General features: G+C 32.5%; 1 long non-coding RNA gene across 2 annotated transcripts in view; it reads right to left on the bottom strand.

Moving 5' to 3' along the window:
• The window catches only part of LOC136398008 (uncharacterized), a 387489-nt gene extending 372674 nt beyond the window's left edge, over positions 1–14815 (bottom strand). For both annotated transcript variants that reach the window (XR_010749962.1, XR_010749961.1), the window contains exon 1: positions 14763–14815. This is a non-coding gene — a long non-coding RNA (uncharacterized lncRNA). The remainder of the gene's footprint in view (positions 1–14762) is intronic.
• Positions 14816–22763: the final 7948 nt, after the last annotated feature.

The raw sequence follows: 22763 nt of genomic DNA, 5'->3' as shown, positions 1-22763 counted from the left end.
TTTTCAGTTATTTACCATTGCCAGGGGGGAGTTGATCAATATGCTGTCTACATTAAATCTTTTTTAATTTTTTTGTGACAGAGACAGAGAGAGATAGAGAGAGGGACAGATAGGGACAAACGGACAGGAAGAGAGAGAGATGAGAAGCATCAATTCTTCACTGAGGCTCCTTGGTTGTTCATTGCTTGCTTTCTCATATGTGCCTTGACTGGGGGTTACAGCAGAGCAAGTGACACCTTGCTCAAGCCAGCGACCTTGGGCTCAAGCCAGTGACCTTGGACTAAAGCCAGTGACCTTGGCTCAAGCCAGCGACCTTGGACTTTAAGCCAGTAACCTGTGGTCTCAAGCCAGTGAGCATGGAGTCATGTCTATGATCCCATGCTCAAGCCAGATGAACCCACGCTCAAGCTGGCAACCTTGGGGTTTCCAACCTGGGTTCTCTACATCTCAGTTCGATGCTCTATCCACTGCTCCACCAACTTGTCAGACTACATTAAGTGTTATGGTTAGTCTTTGTGGAAAATAGGGAATAATTTTTACAGTTCTAAAAGACTCTGTTACCACTGGTGATAGCTGCAGGAAAAACATCATATAGAGATCACTTAATAAAATGAGCATGGGATGGTAGCTATTCAATAAATACAGGATAAAGAAAGGAACCAGAGCTCAAAGTAGCAATGTTAGTGAAATAACCATAATGATACTACCTACTATAAGACAACAATGCTTAAGTTACTTTTCAGATTTGAGTCCCTTTAATCTTTTATAAGAGGGAGGTCTTTTTGTCTATTTTATAAGTGAGGATAACTGAGGCTTAGAGAAGTTGAGTAACCTGTCCAAGAATACATTGTTCATGAGTGGAGAAGCTGGATTTATAATTCAGGGTTGACTTACTTCCAAACCCTTGTTTTTTCTACTATGTAATTCTATCTCCCTGCTTAGAAATCTCTCTGTAATAAATTAAAGAAAAGTTTAATTTATTTATGTAAAACACTGTGAGGAGAAACAAAAATAAACAAGACAAAAATTAATGATGGTGTCTCCCTTCCAGAAGCTCACCATCCAGTAAAATACCTCTAAAATATTTATTCAGCCTTTCTTATATTTTAGTGATCTAACCATACCTTCAAAAATCTATTTCCTATATGCCAGTGAAGGGTACTTTTCTCCTTCTGCACTTTCCATTTTAAGTTGAACAAGACACCAGTTCAAACTAGTGATCAATATTTTTCACTTGACATTTCTATCCATGTATCTATGCATAGATATGTAGGTGTATCTATCTGTCCTACATGTGTATACTACATATACAGAGAAAAATAGATATGTAGATCAACTTAAAACTATAACCTTTAAAATGTATTGTTTATACAAATTGGGAAGCTGAGGGACACAGCTGCTTTTGTTTTATATGGTCAGATGAAGGAGTTCAATGCTATTAACATATAAAGCATTCTCAGTATTTCTTTACTTCTCAGTCAATTCTCTAGTCATTAAGTCATATTTCACTCTGATATATGCACAGGTTAATCTGATATATTCTATTTTTTAAAAAATAACAAAGTGCCAGAACAGTCTCACACATGATTCCATCACAGACTGGACCCTTTTTCCAAAATGATTACAAAGAATATAAAAATAACGGCTTCTATGTACATATTATGTTGTAAATATAGGTAGTAATTTTGATTACTGTACACATATGTCACCTGAAAACAAGACCAAGACAGTGAACTCATTTTATCTTAACCATCAAATATCAGCTAAAAGACAACGGCCAGCACTCACCAGCAACTAGTCCTGGATTTGAACTGGTGACCTGAAAGCAGCAGACCTTTTATTTCCCTTTCCTCTAGCCAATCCCTAAAGACATACAGTCCCTCTAGTCTGACATCCCAGATTAGTAATTGAACACATAACAAAGTAACAGATGGCCTTTAGATTTCTAAAGATGTAAAGTTGAAATGTTTGGTGTTTTCATTTGGGTTCTACTTTGCCTTTCTAGCTTTACCATTTTGGGGGAAAAATTATTTTTTTTCTACAGCATTCTGCTTAGATGCTCTAAGTTGATTTTTGCTCAACCACCCATCCAACATGTTTCAGATGGAGGAGAAATGAATCTTAGCTGGAGAGGCTTTGCTGAGTAATGCAATCCCCAGAGAGCAGAGTAGCACTCAGAGACAGATGCTCAGTGAACTAACTGTCTCCTAACTGCAGGGGTGGCCTACCTCCTGTATAAATGTAAAGCCCCATGAAAGCTAAAAATAAATGGGAACATAGGGAAGCAATGTAATGTGCTCACCATTTTGGGCTTCAGAAGTGCACAGTAAGCTTTCCCCTCGGGATCACTTGACTTTGTAGTTTGTTTCTCTCTGTGTCCTACATCATTACCTTCTTGCAGACACCTGAACTATTCATGTTTCCTTAACTGGAGCTCTGCTCTTAAAAGCAACCCCCCAAATCCTTCATTGCCAAGAAGGTCATTGTATAGTAGATAGAAATTTTAAGAGGAAAAATCCTATATCAACTGGTGGTATAATCCCCAAGGGGAAACAGACTTTAGTTGAACAATCAGAAACCTGGCCTGCTTTATGGTGTTTACACTGCTGCTTGCTAATGGATCACCATAAAGGAAGCAAAAGGGCTCTTACACCATTGAGTAGGCTATCATGGGAGTCTTCTGAGTGTGCCTTTTTTATTTGCTGCAGTCAGGTTAATGAGCTCACCAGCCCACTTGATGTTGAGGACTTTGTAACAAAGCAATCTCTCATTAAATGCTGCCTGGCACCACTCTCTTGAAGCAAAGGGACATTCAGATTATTGAATGCCTTTGTACTCCTCATTCCTACCAGGCTGTGGAGTCCAGCAGTGGCATCAGTCCCACACACTTCCTGGCAGTCATCCAGTCATCCGCCTGCCCTCTTCAAACGGCATGGGCATTTGCCAATCTAAGCAGCACTGGTAGGCAAACAAGCATGGCACACGACTCTTTTGGCTGAGAGCCAAATGTGCAGCTGAACAATCTAATTTGTTTCCACTGTAGAGGGAAACATTCTTCCCCATTCTTTCCTATTCAGTTGCATTTACATGTAAAAGTTTTGTTATGGTACAAAGGAATGTGCATTTATCTACATTCCCTTTCTGCTTTTACACCTTTTTAGTCTCAACAGTGCAGGTCACGATTTTGTCTGTGGCTTTATTTTAAGTACCTCCTGGCTGACAGTTTCTTCAATGAAATGACCTCAGAGTGTTATCAGCTAGCTAGCAGGTGTGTCTCTATTCAGAATCTTGCAGACACAGTGCATCCTGGGTAAAGAGCAATCTATGCACAATCCAGCTTTTTTTTTACATTACTCATGAGATTTAATGGTTCACTGTCATATGGAACAACTAAAAAGATATTTTCAATTTTGATATTTTTAAATGTTGATAATGCCCTGAGATACTAACCTAAACTGAATCCATAATTATTTTTTAAATGTATTTTATTACATTTTAATAAACAGTTAACTTTTTGCAATTAATGTTATAATTCTAAACTATAACATGCTCACTTGAAATTTTTTGGAGACATTACAGATCCAATGCTCAGAAATTAAGTGTAATCTTGGCCCTAATTTTACATAGGCATAGATGAACAAGTATTAGTATTTTTAGATAAATAGAGTTCTCACCAAAGTTATACTTTCTAATTCTACTCAATTTTCAAATAAATCTTTATACAACTTTTCTCACTATTTTAGGATGGCTCCTTGAAAACCCATTTTAAATTATAATAACCTTAAAATGCCAGAATATTATGGGGATTTGCAGACATTTAGAAAGAAGCTTATCTATCAAATCAAGTAAAAGTGGTCCACCTATATTCTTAAATTTATTTGAGAACATAAACAAGGCAATTGAATGCAAATTCAAAACTGCTTTTAAATTTTTTGAAAAAAATTTCAAGCTTAAACCCAAATGAGAATAAAAGAAAATAAAAAAGTATAACTTGAATATAGCAAATAGCTGTAAGAAAAAAATAAATAATCTTAAAACTAGCATGTTCTTCTCTCATGCTTTCAAATACTAGAATGGAAGGGGTGATAGTGATGTGACAATACTTATTTCCTTTATTTCAAGCTTGCATACTATATCATACTACCATTTATATCACAAGATATGCAGCTTAAGAAATAGTAGTATGGAGTATGTCTACAGCTTTGCTCTACAGATCATTTATATAACTTACTGCATAGTTTGCTTATACATGTTTGAGTTTACTTAAATAATATCAGTTTAAATACTTTTAAATTTTAAAAGTATAAGCTGTGCTCAGATAGAATGATTTCAAAAATACTTGTTATTGAAGTGTTTACATATTTAATTATATATATCATGATCTTTCAAAAACAATTATCATTTCAGATCACTATATTATAGATTAATTTTATGTCTGGTTCTTGGTATTATCAACTTATATAATAAAGTAAATCTTTATTAAAAAATCTAGCTCTCAATTGTTATTAATTTAATTTAATGACATTTGCTATAGAGTATTAATTGTCAATTAAAGAGAGACAAGAAACAGGAAAAACATGTTAATAGTCTAGGATATGTGTTCATTATTGTAAGAAAAGAATAGGTTTGGATAAAATTTACATTTTCTACTCTAAGTTTTCCTAGAGGATGTGATAAAGTTATTTTAAAAACTGCTGATAGCAAAGCCAAAGAAAAAACTAAAAGCAGTAAAATGAGCTGGTGGGTAGATTGAGCTTTTCTTACTAGATGGGTATTCATTGTTCATAAGAATGCTTCAAACTGATAGAAGTTTATCTGTCTTTTAGGTATACATACATATTCACTCTTAGCTCAGTCTGAATATGCAAAGTCTTGGAAACAAAGTGTTCTTTTGATCCTCTAACTAGATGGAATGAACTAACCACATATTTTGGTACTGTGGATGCAGGCTACCTATAAGGTTTCCAAGAAGTAAGTCAATATTGCCTACTTGAAGTAGTGAAATTCTTTAAGACTATGACCTAGATAACTTGTTATTGTTTTTACTGGTCCAAAAATCTATGGAAAACTGAAAAATGACTTAAATGTAAATGCTGCAATTTTTAATATTAGTCTAATGTAAATAGTACTTGCAATTTCAGAGTATTTATACAGAAACTGATTCATTTGAAAATATAACAATGTTACTAACTTTGAGAAAATTGCACAATAAAATGTTGGAATAGGACTGATTAATGTGAAATATGCTTAAAGAAAATGCACATAAATTCTTTATTTTTCAAATATTCACCTCTTTTTTTACGAACTCAGCTGATTTTAAGGTCGTACAATATTATAATTTGATGATAAACATCTTGTCTGATATATTTTTTGTTCACTAAATTTTTGTTCCTAAAATTGTAAATTAAATAACAAATCTATACGTTTTTGAGTATGTAAGATCAGATATTAGGACACAGCCTATCACATTAGATGCTGACCAATGTCTATTCAATTTTTTAAGAGTCACCTTTTAAAAGCCATGATATAATAAAGGCATATATATATATATGTATACATATTTTATATGAATACCAGAAAAGATTCTGGTATTAAAATAACAAATTACAATGCAAGACATAAATAGTGACAAGATTTTAAAAACCAGAATCGTAACCCATCTTAACTGATTCGGATAAGCAGATTGGTTGGCTAAATGCTTTGCAAGTAGTCTTCAATTTTTTATCTAGCTATTTATAGAAAGCTGCAGAAACAGCTGAGCTGACTGAAGTGATGTCACATTTGCTGATGGAATGGTTTGTTCCAGAGCACGCTCAGAGGCTGCACGAGTCTACTTACGGCTTGGTGTGCAACCCTAAGCAGCGCGAAGGTGTAAACACGGGCATTTTTCAGCCCCACCAATCAATATTGCATTGATGACTTTCTCCTGACCTTTAACCTCCCAAGGAATACCAATAGCACAAGACTGAATCTTCCCATCTTCAAGGGCTGCCTAGCATAAGCTACCAATTTTACAATCGATCAAAAGTCATCTCTGTGAATAAAGCTTGAGATTTCAGGCAACAGCAAGCAATTTTTGAAAGGTCAGGGCTGGGTTTTTATTTGCTTGACCTGTGCTTTCAACTTGTATCATAGTTCTTTATAACCACTAAAAGTAGTAAGAAAATTTCAGATTTTTTCCCCATGTATTTTTAGTAAGCCTTTGGGCATTTTCACTGTCCCTAAAAGAATATGGTTGCATGGCAACCTTCACAGTTGCTATGGAGACTCCATGTGTAAGCAGCTGCTGCAATCAGCATTAACTCCAGGCTTGCAGGTTTGTCATTCCAATACATAGGGAGGGGGAAACAAATAGGACAGCACATTGCCGTAAAGGGGAAGTCACCTAGATAATGTCACTCACAAACATATGTTCCACAATTATTCTTTCCACTGTTTTATTGCTGCAATTATAGCTAAACTAAGATTACAAAATTATATGGTTTTAATTTGCCTCTATTGACTATGTTTCACTCCCATTAAAACTAAGTCTGAACCCATTTATGTAGAAAACTGTGGGCTTACTGGAAAAAAAAATTTTTTTTTTTTGCTTTCTCATTTAATGTCAACAGGAAAAAAATCAATGCTTGTAGAAACCTTTGTATAAAATAAGCAACTTGGCCAAAATATAAACTAGCCTAACGTGCAAAGCATGGCTTCTGTCCCAAAGTTTTATCTGTATTTCTAATATTTTTAGTTGTGTCAGGATAGACCACAAGGATGCCTCAGGTGACACTGATCCATGTCTTTAAAATGTAAGCAGAAATGCTAGTTAAGCCATCTTAAGCTTCTCTCCTGAACCTATCCCATCAAGCTTAAATATTGCAGCATGTGATCTAGTATCAAAGTCCTTAAAAAGAAAAGAAAACTGAAGAACAGAGATAGTAGGAAAATCATCACTGAGACTTCTTTCAAATTAATTTTTAATCTAACCTTGGTGAGGCTGGGTATGGCAAGATTCTTTGATACTACAATATCTGAAAATTTTTTTTCCTTAAAAGACAGGATCTCTTAATGCACAGGCTTCATATTATAAACTTAGAAATCATTTATAATATAGCATTAATTGAACATATTTGCAAATATAGGTTTAACATCACCAAAATAATAATAATTTACTATTTTTATTCTAATATTTAATGTCTTATTTGGACATGGAATATTTCTTCATGCAAAGCTAAGAGCTAAGAACTATTGTTAATAATCAGTATTTTACTTAAGGGAAATGTAACCCTTTGCCTCCTAATTTATATGCTGTAATACTCACTAGCAGACAAGCCAGTGAGTAGGTTTTATTGTATTTAATTACACTCTAATGGCAGCACAGTATTTTTGCTTTACAATATAGAATGATTACCTTTTTACTTTGTTTTTTAATTTTTTTAAAAAAATCACAAATCCACAAAATATAAGCTTTGCAAATGTATTTCTGCTCTTATACATAAACTTCTAAAATGGAGCTATATTAAAATAAATCCCTTCATTTTAACTTTGAGACATTGGTGGTATCAAGTGTTAAAGACAGTTATTTGGTTTTAGTATTTATATAGAAAACAATCATTTTTTATGTCACTTAGGAGCTGATATCTAGACATCAGAGAAGTTATTTCTTAAATGAAATCGTAGTATAAGAACTCTCTGTGTGTGTATCTATGTGTATGTATAAAATACACACATATATAAAGTATTAGTGGTATTATCTTTATATTAGCGGAATAGTACATGGTAATAAAGTATAATTGCCCATTCTTAAGAGCTTTACTAAGACACATTTAAAAGATGAAATTTAACAATAGCTACAAGGTAACACTTTAATATGTTCATGATTAAAATATAACACACACACAAATTTCAGAAACTTATAATTACCATTTAAATGGATCTTTAAACAGATATCTAATTGTGGAATTCATAGAATTTTATCAAAAGAACCAAAATGTAGTTATCTAATGTTAGGGCAACTTTGTTAATTTGATGTTTTCATTTTTTGCCTCTTAGCATATATTAAAGCAAACACTCAGTTTTAATTGCAGTACACTATAAAAACATGCACCTTCCGCAGACCTCGCTCACTACCGTTTGAACAGAAGCTTCTTTGGGTTTAGCAATTCAAGATACAGTCTACAAACCCTGAAAATGAAAACACTGATAGACTCTTAAGCATAGCAGTATTAGCAGGTGCTGCTGCAATACACAAATCCAGATAACATTAAATGACCTATTTTTAAAGTCTGTCCAAGAAAAGCGACATCAAGAAATTGAATTCTTTGCCCTTTACTTTAATAGTTCCTTGTCATGCAATCTTCAAATCAGAAAGGGTGATCACCACATAACAAATCCCCAACCTGATACATACAACAAGGGCACCTTTTGCAGTTCTGTAGATTGGCACTTATGGCCTATTCATTACAGCTTGCATTTTACTGGTATATAGGGCAAAGAATTCACTCTCAAGTAAATGTGAACTTACCAACCATGATTTAAAACAAGGCCTTTCAGATACTAAGAATATAAAAATCATATTGGATTGTTTTAAATATTGATCATTGCTAAAGACATCCTATATTAATTGGAAGATATTACATTTCAATCTGTAGAATAAAGACACTTCAACAACAAAAAACGTTAGTTTGCACAATATAAAAAGTAAGAGCAAATGTACCATTGCAAAACTAATCAAGGTGTTGGAGTCTTTGAGTTCTATAATAATAGAATACATCTCAATTAATACAGTAAAGGCTATGCCTATGATTGAAGACACAAAATACACTTTAAAATGGTTTTCTGATGAACAAACCATCAGAACTACTTTCTGTAAAAGTGACAAGAATCCATGAAACAATTATTTGGATAATTTGAGTATAATCCCTGTGACTGAAAATAAGGTTTTATTTGGCTTTAATAATAGGAATTAGGTGTACATTAAATATACTGTACTGGTTTCAACTAAATTATTATTATAGCTCACTAAAATAAGACAAAAGTGTAATTTTTTCCAACTTATTTGAGAATTTTCATAGCTATAGAAAACTTAAAATAGTATAATAAATCCACTTAATTCAACAATTGTTAACATTTATGCCACATTTGCTTTCTTTTGGCCAAAACTTGTTGACTGTTGGAAATAAATCATGTTTCAATCTAAATCATATATTATTATGATCCATTTGAATTTAAGCTACATCATGACATTTCTCTCCAAAATATTTCAGTATATGCCTCCAAGAGCAAGGGCATTCTGCTGCATAAACTACAATGCCATCATCATACCCAATCAATGTAACATTGTTACAGTAGCATTATCAATTATCAAATCCATATGTAAAATTTCTCTAGTTCTCTTGATAATGTTCTTTATAACTATTTTGGTTGGGGGTGGGGTGGAATCCAATCAAGAATTGTGGACTATATTATTTCATTTATATCTCTCCTCAGTCACTTTTAATCTAGAACAGTTCTTCAGCACTTGTCTTTCACACATTGGAATTTTTGAAGAATCCTTGTCAGCAGTCCTTTAAATGTCTTTTAATTATTTTTAATTAGATTTAGGTAAAACATTTTTGATAGAAAACTACTACTAAAGTAATGTTATGTCAGGCCATCAGTGATTAACTTTTATAAAGGACTATCCCCAGCCTCTTTACTGGGTGTGTTCATTTTTCTATTACTAATTTGAATGATTCACTAGGAAAACACAATTATTTGCTACTATCACTGAAAGTTTAAAAACCTACAATTCATTTAAAATAATTTGGATTATTATAGTTTGGGTCTAGATCCCTCAGCCATTTTACTCAGTGACTTATAATGAAAAGTTGGAGTGCCTAAACACTTGTGATTAAATTCTTTTCCCCCAGCATCCCACCTCCTGGCAGCTGATACAATACCCAGATTAGAAATAAGATATTTTATAGCACCCAAGGCTGAACAATAAATTCTTCTCCCAGCATTTTTAAATATATACTATATGTATTATATCAGCCTTATATCTTTGAAATGCCTAGCAGAAGAGCAAAAACTAAATAATTATTTGCTATAATAAAAAAAATCCAGAAAGCACATTTAAATGTTTTAAATACATCTGTAATTTTAGAATAGTATTAAATAAACTAATATCAAAATATTTCATTGATTAGAAAAAATGCAGGAAAAAATAGTATTCAATAAAAATTAAAGAAATTCCAAAAACTGTAAACAAGATATCTACCTGTTTTCAATCTGCCTGGCAATTTATATGTACAATGGAGTTTTGTCATTTTTTTAGAGTAAGAAATCAAAAGGAATCCTTATTATCTCCTTTCTCATCCCATTCAATCATACAGTGTTTAGTGTTTGGCTCTGATTTGCCAATAGAAGACCACATTTAAAACACTTATGCCCAATAGGCCACTTTTATTAGATAAGAGATGTGGGTCTCACAGCCTGTTTAAAGCCTTTCCATAAAATGTTAAATAATATGCACTTATCCTTGTCAACCTATCAAGTGTGGAAATACCCCAAATGTGATCAAATTCATTTGCTTTTTAAGCATTTTAGATTTTTTTTATTAGAATTTGTGAGCTTGGAATCCTTTATGTCGGGATGCTTTGTGAACTTTAAATCTTTATACAAATACTAGAGACTAACGAGGCAAAGTGGATTCATACGGACAGGGATAAACACTCACATTTACTAGTGGCATTACATTAGGCACATCACTTAACCTCTCTGAGCCTCAATTTCCCTTAGAAAATGATGTTAATCATAGCTACCATTTAGGAGTAAACATGTGAAAAGTACATGACCAGGACCAGGTACTAAGTTGTAACTATTTGTAATCTTTTAAAATTCATTATCATAGCTTTAATTTCATATACTATGCTACTAATAATGGACTTGAATTATTAGTATGTAACATACATGATACATGTATTGTAACCTTTCTTAGAGAAAGGTCCTCTTCCTTGGAAACCTATGGCTAATTTAGACACACATAGGTGTGTCACAATTATGTGTATATGCACATACATATACATATACACATAATTACACACATACTGATGAGAAAATTTGGTATAACTAAAGTTTTGCAATGATATAGGAATGCAACTGACCTCTGGGGAAAAAAAATAACCATCTACTTTGTTTTTCAGAATCCTAGCATACCCGGACTTGATGAGCATAAAAGAAATATACAATGAAATGAGGGCTCTGCTTATATCCCTACAGCCAAGAATATTGCCCAAGAACATATGTATTATCTGTGCTCTTTACACGCTGATCAAACCAAAAGGAGAATTATCTGGAATGCAGCAAAGCCCACCATTAATTCTCCATAAGTAATGCAAAGCAACAATCCACACTAATGTTTAAGAAGGGCTTTCTTGTATTAGGTTAACTTTTTTTTTATCATTGTTGTTATGTATCCTCATTTTTAATCCAACTTTTATTTTTCTTGCATTATTCAGAATATTCAGACAGTATTATGCTTTGCCTTTTAATCTGATTTAATATTCTTTTTTTAAACGGAAATCATAAGATTTTTCATTAAAGAAGAAAAATGTTTTTAAATGCTTCCCTGTCCTAGCAGACCTGTTTTAATGAATAAAAGGTAAGATATGCAAAAGTTACCTAGTGCTACCTGTATAACTCATGTTTTCTAAAAAAAAAAAAAAAAAAAAAAAAAAAAAAAGAAAAGAAAACAATCATAGCAATAAAAAAAGAAGAAACAAACTCTCTGTAGGCATTTGTATGCATTCTCATAATTTCTATATAATCAACTCTAAACTTCTAGTGTATAATAAAAGATGTACAGTATACTTACATGGAAAATTTCAAAAATTCTTATTTAATAAATTTTAATAAAAATATAAATCATTTATAAGACTTAGCTCTTTGAATATAAACTTATGAGTCTCACAGGTTTAGTTTATATTTGGAAAGAAAATTGCTCAGCTGAGAGCTTTTTCTTACAGTCTTTAATGTCAGGTTGCTTAAGTTACCACTAAGAGTGCAATGTTATAAACTAAATAATTTTAGTATGATTTTTGGCAATAGGAAAATATAAGCCAATTTATAATAGCACAAGATTATAATAGTACAAAGTTTCCTCATTTTAAGGGGAAATATACTGTGTTTTATATTAGATTACTAAATCAAAATAAATATTTGTTTACTTATAGCTGCAAAGAAGTAAGCATTTAAAAGCTGCAATTTTTTTCTAAGACAAAATTGTAAAATATCCTCCTGTGGTTTATATCACTTCTATGGTCTGAGTTAAGCTGATTAGGACTCACAGGGTATATTCCAACCCAACGTTATTATAATTGACTTTGTGAGTGATTATACAAAATATGATTTATTATTGACAACCTTACATTTCTTGCAGTAAAACACAATAGTACTTGCATTTAAAAATATATTCTTTGCTTATTCTAATGTTCTACTTATAGGCCCTAATCACATTCTATCTTTTATTAGTTAGACATATAGATTTGGACAGAGATAATTTAAATTATTTTTAAAAGATATTAAATAGTCTGAAATAAGGATTTAGGAAGTTTAAATAAAAACAGTTTTCCTCCTGTACCTTCTCTTTCAACTAAATTTTTCCAAGATGGGGAGGAAAATGTTTGCATTTTCATCTACTATAACTCTAAAAATTTACCAAACTCTCATACCCTTTCCTAATAGCATAGTTTCCTATTATTGTCATTTTGGTCCTTTTGTGTTTTACAGAGGAAAACCTCTCTGGTTCTAAGGATATAATGTACATTCCTATTCATGAACAATTTCCTTATTATAGAGACTGGTGAAAATTAAATCAGTGAACAGAAGTGTAACACTGACCCAAAACCATCAAAATTTCCATGGAAAGAGAATAATAACATTCTAGGCTACTTTTATAGGCTTTCATGGGAAATTCCTTTCAACAAAAAGTGATATAAAAATGATATTCACACAGCAAGGACAAGAACAGCAACTAAAGGTTTGAAAAGCCCACCAGGAGAGAAAATTCAACCCCCTTATAATAAATCAACTGCTATGTATTTCCCTAGGTTTAGTACCAAAAAAGAAGATGATATAAATCCATTTTTCTGTTCAGATTCTTTTTAATCTTACAGATGAAAACTATCCTACTGTTTCCAAATGCTTTTTCATTCTAATGGCAAAAATAGCTACCAAAAAGATAGGATTTCACTGTACATCTCTTACCAAATACATGCTACTGCAAAGTATAAAATACATATATACACCTTTTTAAAGTTACTAACTTGTATTTTTTGGCCTAAAATATTTCCATAATATTATTAGTTATATTCCCTCAGTACCAAAACCTCGAATACCAATATAGTATCCAAGAATTACACTGTTAAATAGATTCTATGCACACGACACTTTTAAAGCAATATAGTTCTCACAATGAATACCAGCAAACTGAATTTGTTTGGCAAACTATTAACCTGCTTAATTTCAAATTCTTACTCCTTAAAAGCATGATTTAGATTATTCATACACTTAGTAAAATGCAACAAAGAAAGAGTCTTTTGACAGACTAATCAAATTGACTTATAATAATCCCTCTATTTGAGAGGATGAGGAAATTATGATAAAAGATTTTAAAACAAAGTTCTGATATTAAATGCCATATTCTAGTTGTATTAATTGCTCTAAACAGGAACTTGAAAAAGAAATAAAATTATATCATCCATCCAATATCCCATAACTGTCAAAGCATTACTCTATTTTTTAGCTCACATTTTTTTTTCTTGGACATACTTGATTTTTAAATATTTGTTCATAAATGTAAGTAACAAAATGTATTCTCTTAATGGGCTTATTTTATTTATTATTCTGGAAAAGAATAACTCATGCTGACACAAGAAAGATTATTATTTTGACAAATATAATATACATAGGAACCTTACAAAATATTTTTTACTTCAGGTGTTGAAGGTAATCCTTAAAAGCTGGTTTTCTAATATGTTAATTTCTTTTACTTAAACTCATGTAGCCATTTTGTTTTGACTCACATTCACTCACTCACTTTCTTACTCACAAGGACATTTATCATTTCTGAACTATAAAGATGTGCCTTTGAAATTTTGCACAATTGCAATAAAAGTTAAAAACTATAAATGGAGAAGTGGAATTTTTTAATAATATTTTTAAAGACTTCATGATAATCTGAATCACCAACTCCTAATATTGACTGCTATTTACCTTTTAATTCCTAACTCAGTCAATTACTATAGACTTTAATGTATTTTTAAGAGCAAAAAATGATTACATTACTATTTTTGATACCCCAAGTCATAATTATTAATAGTCAGGTAGCACTTTCTTCTCATAATTTATCTTATCAGCTAGCTGCAGCTGTTTTTCAAATTAAAAGAAAATACTGATTATTAATTATACCATTGTGTATCAGTAATATACATGATCATTCTGACTATATATCATTCTGAATAGGTTAAAATAGGTAACAGTTTTCAATATGATTTCCAATATATGTACTCTAAAAGTGAAAATTAGAGGAAGGCTATGAAATGCAGTATTTTAACCATTCTCTAAATTTAAAGCCAAATCTTCCTTCATAATTAGGCAATTTTTGTACTCAGTTTTTAAAGTGAAGGAGGAAATTTGGATAATTGAAAATATGAGACAAAACATTCAAGTTAAGTTAAAAAAAAGAAGGAGGATATGTTGAACTATGTCACTCACTGCCCATGAACATTAGGTACCTTTCTCTCCTGGTGTGTCAGCAAAGCCACACACATTCTCTCTTGCTACAAATCTGGAAATCTGAAAAGGAGTAAAGAACATGAATAGAAAATCTCTTTACAGAATAAAAAAAGCATGGGGTGTTATTAAGGAGAACTGTAAGCCCTGTTCTATTCATAGTAATTACAGGATCAGTCAGGTTAATGTGGGGACCTAGGTCAATAAAGTACTGTAGGTTCACCGCTTTAATCTCTTTCAATCCCATAGTCTGCAGGGCTGCCTGCTCTGCTTGACTCACCAAATCACTAAAGGTAACGTAGATGTCATGGGAATTTTTGGCAGAGTAGAGATTTATATATTCAGCCAGTCTCAAGTTTCAGAATATGAAAAAAAAAAAAAGAACTAATTTCTCAGAATAATTTAGCAAGTTTTTCTTTCCCAACTCAAATAATAAAGGCCAAATTTCATTTCTAGGCAATGCTATTTTTAACTCTCTTCACAATAAATCAGTTTCTTTATTTCATATTTTTCACACTCATCATTCACAGAAGATATTACATAATCCTGATAAACATATAAATGACAACTAAAACAGATTACAATTTGGCCTATGCACCTTGAGAAAACCCCTTTCATTTTTCTATGATTTGTTCTAAAATTTCTGTGAAGGAAGGATAACTAATCATTCAAAGCTTAATATCTCGTGCCCAGAGATAATTTTTAAGTGTTTTTCAGGTTATATTTTTTTCTTATATTGTGAAATTTTCTGCCAATAAAGGTTTCAAAGTTCTTCATTGTAATTAAAAATATTTAAAATTGTGATTTGTTTTGGGTTGTGATTAGTAATTTTTTTTTTTCAGGTTTGTCTTTGGTTAGTAACAAGAACATCTTATTATTTGAAAAAATAAAAGACTGCTAAATATTAAATTATTTAAACACCTGTCTTATTGTATGGTGACCCGTGTGATGTATATTAAAAATGGGAGACACTGAAGTTGTGAAAATACAATTACTCTATTGAGTTTAATGCCTACGAATGAAATATACATTGCATTCACCACGCATCACAGGTCAATAGTCCTTTAGTGATTTTTTTTTCTTTAGGATTTTGTTAACTACTTTTGCCACTGTTTGCCTTTTAAGTCATCAGTCACTATAAAATAGCTCATATCCCATGCCTTCTCAAACTAGATCCAGAAGCAACCTATATGGAGAGACCTTAATTTTGCATATATCACATTTCTCTATATGTCTCTTTCCCTTCAGATGAGTATTGATGAATAAACAGAGAAACATCACAATGATGGAGGAAATGTCAAAATATCTCATGAGGCTACTAAGGTGTTGTTGCTAGAATAGCCTACTCTGGACCCTGGTTGTTTGTATTTTCACTTTTTAATCACTTAGCTTTTCTATAGATTGTTAGGTAATTATGTCTAATATGTACATATACGTACTTATTGCATCAACAGTCTTCACCCAATTAGTATGCAAGCACTTGAAGGAAGAAAATGTGTCTCCTATTTTCCTTTAAAGTTGTTATGAACTTTATTAATTTGAATCATAATTATTATTCACTATAAATTTTTCCTCAAAATTTAAACAAGTGATTATTTTTATTTACTTTAAATATTTATCACTCAATATGAATAATTTATCTTATGAGCACAAAATAGTACATTGAAAACATTTTTTTTTCTATTAAAGTAAAACTTAAGAAACTGTTCAGTGAAACTGACCATTTGATATAACAACAAAAATAATGTATTTTAAAGCAGAGATCACTCCAAGAAAGTTTTTAAGAAATGGTTAAAAAAAAATACAACTACCAAATATGTTACTACTTGAACGATGTGAACTGTGGTAAACACCAGAATACAATATGGCAAAAATGAATCAATCAGTTCAGCTTAGTTCAGCCTCTGCAACTGGCCATCTGGCACAAAATCAACCGAATGTATCCCTGCATATTCATCTTCATTTTCACAAATACTCAAGAGAATGTCATTCTAGGGCAAAATAAAATTAAATCACCATAATTTTTAAGACATCTTTCCTTTCATAACCTCATGAGAATACTGTGTTTATATGAGAATACTTATTGCTTTAGGGTTGTTGTGTCATTCTTATTTGAGTATACTCTCTCTTTTCTAAAGGTTGAAAGTAAAATATTTAAATATAAAAGTTTTAATTTTTCAAGGAATAATCTCTTTGAAGAGAGAAACTTCTACAAATCAGTTTGTTTACTTTTAGTCAAGTCAATATTAAATCAAATAACCAAAGCCACATTCATAGAACTTAATAATTTCATAATTTTACTAACCTTGAATGGAATTGGCCTAACAGATGATCGGTTATTATTCAACCTATTCAAAATAATATATCAGTTCACATTTCAATTTCCCTTTACATGATAGTAGAAACTAAACTTTTATATGATCAAGTAAAATTTTCAATAATATTCATATTATTATTTAAAATCAGTCAAATAATTTATCAAATTCTAGGGACATAATGCTAGGTGTTACTGCTTTATTCTGTAATAGTTTTGAAATTTTATTGAATATTTGTTTTTCAGGTAGAAGTGAAGGTGTAGTTTTTACTTAGCCTCCTTTAGTCATTTTAAATAAAAACAGGAGAGTGGTCTCATATTCTATTTTTAAAATTGGTACCAAAGAAAAGACTGAATCAAGTTCATTATTGATTTTATCCATTTATTTTTGTCCTGGAACTGAACTATTACATTTTAAGCTTTGACTTGGTAAATAAATGAATTTTAATTAATACATATTAAAAGACACAAAATAAATCACAGTTTTAAGCCCCTTGTTCCCCAAATTGTTTGTAAGTGTAAAAAGACTTTCATAAAACATTTCATTAAAGAAATAATATTTAAATTATATTTATTATTATTTTTCTCATTAAAAATACTTTGTTACAAGTTTTTAATTTTAAAAAGATAAGAGATAACTTAGATTTCTTGTTGTACACTAATCTTTTTATTACCCAAAAGGTTAAATTGCAAATAATAGTTTATTCTATGTTTAAGGAAGGAATCTTACCACAAATTATTTCTAAGTCCAATGTATTATTCTAAACATTTTTGTTTGAGAATTATATACCAATCTAAATCAAACAGGACACTTTTTTTATTTTTCATTTTTTTTATCCTTAAGACATTTGTGTTTTAAAGTTACATTGTACCTCCAGCAATATTTCCTGAAACAATTTCAGCCCAGAGCCAGCTAATGGCTTAGAATCATTTCTATAGATCTTGGTTTGCCTTTTTGTTCCTGTGTGGCCTTCAGAGATGTTACAGTTTGCAGTTTTGTAAATTGACTCACAGTTTGAAAGCATCCTTTTGTTTTTAAACACACATGAAAAGAGAGACTCTCAAACACAGAATGCACCATGAGATTAAATGGACAAAATTTGGAATCACCATCAATATTAAAAATCCTAGACTCATCACCTTCAATCTGCTCAAGTTGAAAAAACCAGACTCAGGTTTACTATGACTCTTCTTTCTGTTACATCATCAGTGTAGAAATGTTGACAAGTACATGGAAATATAAAATAAAATGAACTTGGCTATATAAGATTTTGTATTTATTTATCTTCTTTCTGAATCACTCTACCCATAGTCATGCCGTCTTTTGAAGGCTTGGGACTTTTTATTCATGAATCCTACAGCTTTTAATTTCTGAATATTTAGTTTTTATCCTAGCAAAACCAGCAATTATTGCTAAATAGCTTACATTCATGTACTCTTTATAGTTCTTTAAATCATACATACATTACTTCACGTGTTCTTCACAATAACTTGTAAAGAAGTATAAGTGTCTTTCCCTTTATTTAAAAAATCAAAGAAATAGAGTCCCAGAAGTTACACAGCTTGCAACATGATCACCTTTTAGTTAGTAGGGAAGGTAGGATTATAACTGACATATCTACACTGTAGAATTTCTGTTGTACCATATTATTAATTCCTTCTAAAAGGTCAACCACTCCCCCACCCCCACCTCAAAAAATATACTTAAACCCCAGCATCCACAGCTATCTACCTGCTTTCTTTGGCAAATCTCTAACCTGGCCACAAAACAAGTAAGCTGGTTATCATCCACAGTCTTCTTCCATTCAACCACCACCACAACTACTTCCTGCCTTTATAAGTAAAATTTTTAAAAAATAATTTTAAACATACTACCTTCTTTTTCTAGTGCAGTCAGTCCTAAACTCCCTCAATCTGATGTCAGTCTACACCCCAGACTTGCGTCCCCATACCCTGTGCTCTCAGATCTGTAAACATACCTTTTCAAGGCACATCTATCTCCCCCACCAGACCAAGTTCTTCAAGACAAAGGACCCCGTCCTCTTAACTTGTGTGTTTGCCATCTCTAACATGCTGCCTATCACATCACACACCTGAAAATATTTGCTGAGTGAAGGAATAAATAAAATAATCATAATGAGCTTTAAAAAGCATTATTTTAAGAGAGAAACTACCATTAATTGGTAAGATATTTCAATAAGCTATTTGAGGTAAAAAGTGAGAGCTGAAGGCATGAATCGGAAAGCTAAATTATTTTCCACAAGATGAAGAAGAATTTGAGTTTTGCCAGAGAGTTAAGAAAGAACCATAAGCGAAAATGTGCATATAACGGTGGTAGAAAAAAAATCACAGAAATGGACAAGTTAGAGACCCCTGGTGGCTGTAGGTCCCACTTGATGTTTCTGAACTGCTATAGTATCAAATCCTCAGTGCCCATCCACACCCTCCCACCCCTGTTTCAGTACATTTCCCACATTCACAATTATTATATGTCAGGCTCTTTGAAAATTGTGAGAGGACCTGCATTTCATATCTGGGCTGACTTGATGCAGAAAAGAAATAATAGTCACTGGAGCCTCTGAGGATTCAGTATTCTTGAGAGAAAAAGCCTACCAGAACTGTGATGAACTTTCCTGGTGAGCTTTGAATTTCTAGAAGTAGCTAGGCTCAAGCCAATCTTATGTAGATCTGGACATGAACAATAGTGTGGTGACTGCCCCGGGGTGGGGAGGGTGGTGAGGGAAGGTATAGGAAGGATAAGTGGTAATGAACCAAGATTTGACTCCAGAGTGGGGGTATAACATACACAGTGTACAGAACATGTATTGTAGTATTGTAGCACTGTGCACCTGAAACCTGTATAATTTTATTAACCAGTTTCATCCCAATAAATTTAGTATTTTAAAAAAAGGAGGTAAGTCATTCAAGCTGACATGTAAATACCATAATAAAGTAATGAATGAAACCAGGAAATATAAATGGAAAAGAGAAGTTTAATTCACTTATTCACCCAAACATTCATTCATTCAGTTAACTTTAATTAAGCACCAATATATCTCAGTTGCTACAAATATAGCTATAAAACAGACATGGCTCACCCCTTATAAAGTGAAGAGTATATAAAAAATATACATAAATTCTGGCAGATGCTACAATATATGATGGTACAGAATATTACAGAAACATTAGGAGTAACATCTGAAACTGACTCAAGTTATTAGGAAAGACTTTGAGTAAATAGTCCTTCAACTGAAAACTAAGAGTTCAAATACAGGGGTTGGTAAAAATATTCCTGGCATAGGAAACAGCATATGTGAAGTCCCGGAACAGAGATGGAGCCTGGCATGTGGAGAAGCTGGAAGTAGTTCTGAAAGGCTGGAGCCTAGAGAGAGAGCTCAGATTGGTGAAAGATGAGATTGGGGTGATAAGCAGGGACAAGTAATGAAAGATTTGTAAGCCGTGTTAAGGAGCTTGTGCCTTATTCTGAGACTAATGTGAAGTCACTAAAGAGTTTTAAGTGTGAACGTTACATGGTTAGATCTTTGCGTAAGATCACTCTGGCTGCAGTGTTGAGACAGGATTAAAGCAAAGCAGTCAGGAGGTGGGAACCCACATGGATTAATTAGTATTCCCAGTGAGAGAGTGATGATTGAAGTAGGAAAGGGATCATGTGCCTGGAGAGAATTTGAATGATTTAGAGATATTTAGAGACAATAGTAACAGCATTGGGTGATTAACTGAATATGGGCATGGGAATAGAGAGAGATGTTTTAGAAAAACATACAAGGCTAAGCAACTAAGTGCTGCCACTCACTGCTTTTCCTGCCACTCACAGGAAAAGGGACACACTGGGTGGAAAAACTAGTGACTTTTTTGGAGACATACAGAATTTGATGTTTATATGAGAAACTGAAGTAGAGGTCTCCAAAAGATAGTTGGGTACCAAGAAGAATTCAGAAAAATGACCTGGGATATAGATTTGAGAGTTATAATCAAATAGATTGTAATTCAAGGCCAAAGAGTGAATGAGATCATCCAGGGAACATGTGAACATGACCAGAAGACAGGGCCTTGGACTGATCTTTTAAAAACCCAATAGTTGAGGGAAAGGCAGAGAAAGAGGTGGTTGCAAACCAGACTGAGAGGGAAAATCCAAAGATTAAAGGGAAGTCCAGAGAGATAGCTGTCCAAAAAGCCAAGAGAAAAGTTCTGAAGAATCAAGAAGTGATCTACAATTCCAAATATCACTAGGAAATTAGTAAGATAAATCCTGAAAGGTATCCACAGAAATTTTCTATAAAGAAGTGTGATTACCCTGACCAGGTTGTGGTGCAGTGGATAGAACAGGCATGGCCAACATAATGGCCCGCGGGCTGGATCCAGCCCACGTTAATTAGTTTATGCGGCCTGCGATTAAATTTTTAATATTCTCTGCTACTTTAAAATCTCAGCTACTCCAAAGCAGAAGCGTCTTTGATTATTGGAAATTGGGATATTTAAGAAGATAGTGATATGCGGAAAAGAATTTCGCATGTGACTAATTTAGGGTTAACTTCCAATAATTGGTCAATTGGATCCGCGATACTTCTTTATTTTTTAAAAAAATTCCATTATAAAGATTTACAACTTTTGTACTCATCTGACTCAATATGAACTGTTTGACATTTAGCGGCAAAGTGAAACCCACATTATTTTAGGCGGAGTTTGCCAGTGCGCACGCAAGGTCAAACAATTCGTTATTTTTGTGGTCAAGTGTGCTGAATCAAGTGGCATTGTAGCATAGACAACAGCTGCAGTTGATAACTGAAAACGTGTCCAGGCTGTTTGTAAAACAAAATAATTGTTTTATTTGCAATATAACCCCTTCAAGCTTATTCTATTAATTAAATATTGTTTCAATTGATTGCAATACAGTTTGTATATTTATACGGTATATAATTATATTTTTATTAAAATATATATTTTTTAAAATAATATTGCATATTAAAATTTTTTCACTCACATTTATTCATAAACAAATTACATAATAAAATTTTGTTTACTTAAACAAATCATTTTTGTATTTAACATTTTTTAATTTTAATATTTCGTCCGGCCATAAAAAAAATTTTCTTTCTAATCTGGCCCAGGGGCAAAAAATGTTGGCCATGCCTGGGATAGAGCATCAATATGGGACAACGAGGACCCAGGTTCGAAATTCTGAGCTCATCAGCTTGATCGCAAGGTCGTTGGCTTGAGAGTGGGATCATAGTATGATCCCATGGTTGCTGGATCGAGCCCAAATGTCTCTGGCTTAAACCCAAGGTCACTGGCTGGAGCAAGGGGTCATTGGCTCAGCAGGAGCCGCCCAGTCAAGGCACATATGCAAAAGTAGTCAATAAACAACTAAGGTGTTGCAACTGAGTTGATGTTTCCCAACTCTCTCTCTGCCTGTCTGTCCCTGTCTGTCCTTCTCTCTCCCTAACAAAAAAAGAAAAAAACAACAACAAAAAAAGCTGATTATCTGAAGGAGTTTCAGTAACAGAATTAATTAAGCTGGAAACCAATTCAGCATATTAAAGAGTGAAAGAAAGATAAAGATATAAAAGATAACAGTCACAGATAGAACATAAAAGATGTTTAGCTATGATAAGAACAGCATATGCTTGGGAGAATGGGAAGGTTTTTGATATATGAGAGATTCCAGCCT

The sequence above is a fragment of the Saccopteryx leptura genome, chromosome 3, assembly GCF_036850995.1.
Source record: "Saccopteryx leptura isolate mSacLep1 chromosome 3, mSacLep1_pri_phased_curated, whole genome shotgun sequence".
Lineage (NCBI taxonomy): Eukaryota > Metazoa > Chordata > Mammalia > Chiroptera > Emballonuridae > Saccopteryx > Saccopteryx leptura.
This window is presented reverse-complemented; position numbering and strand designations above follow the sequence as displayed.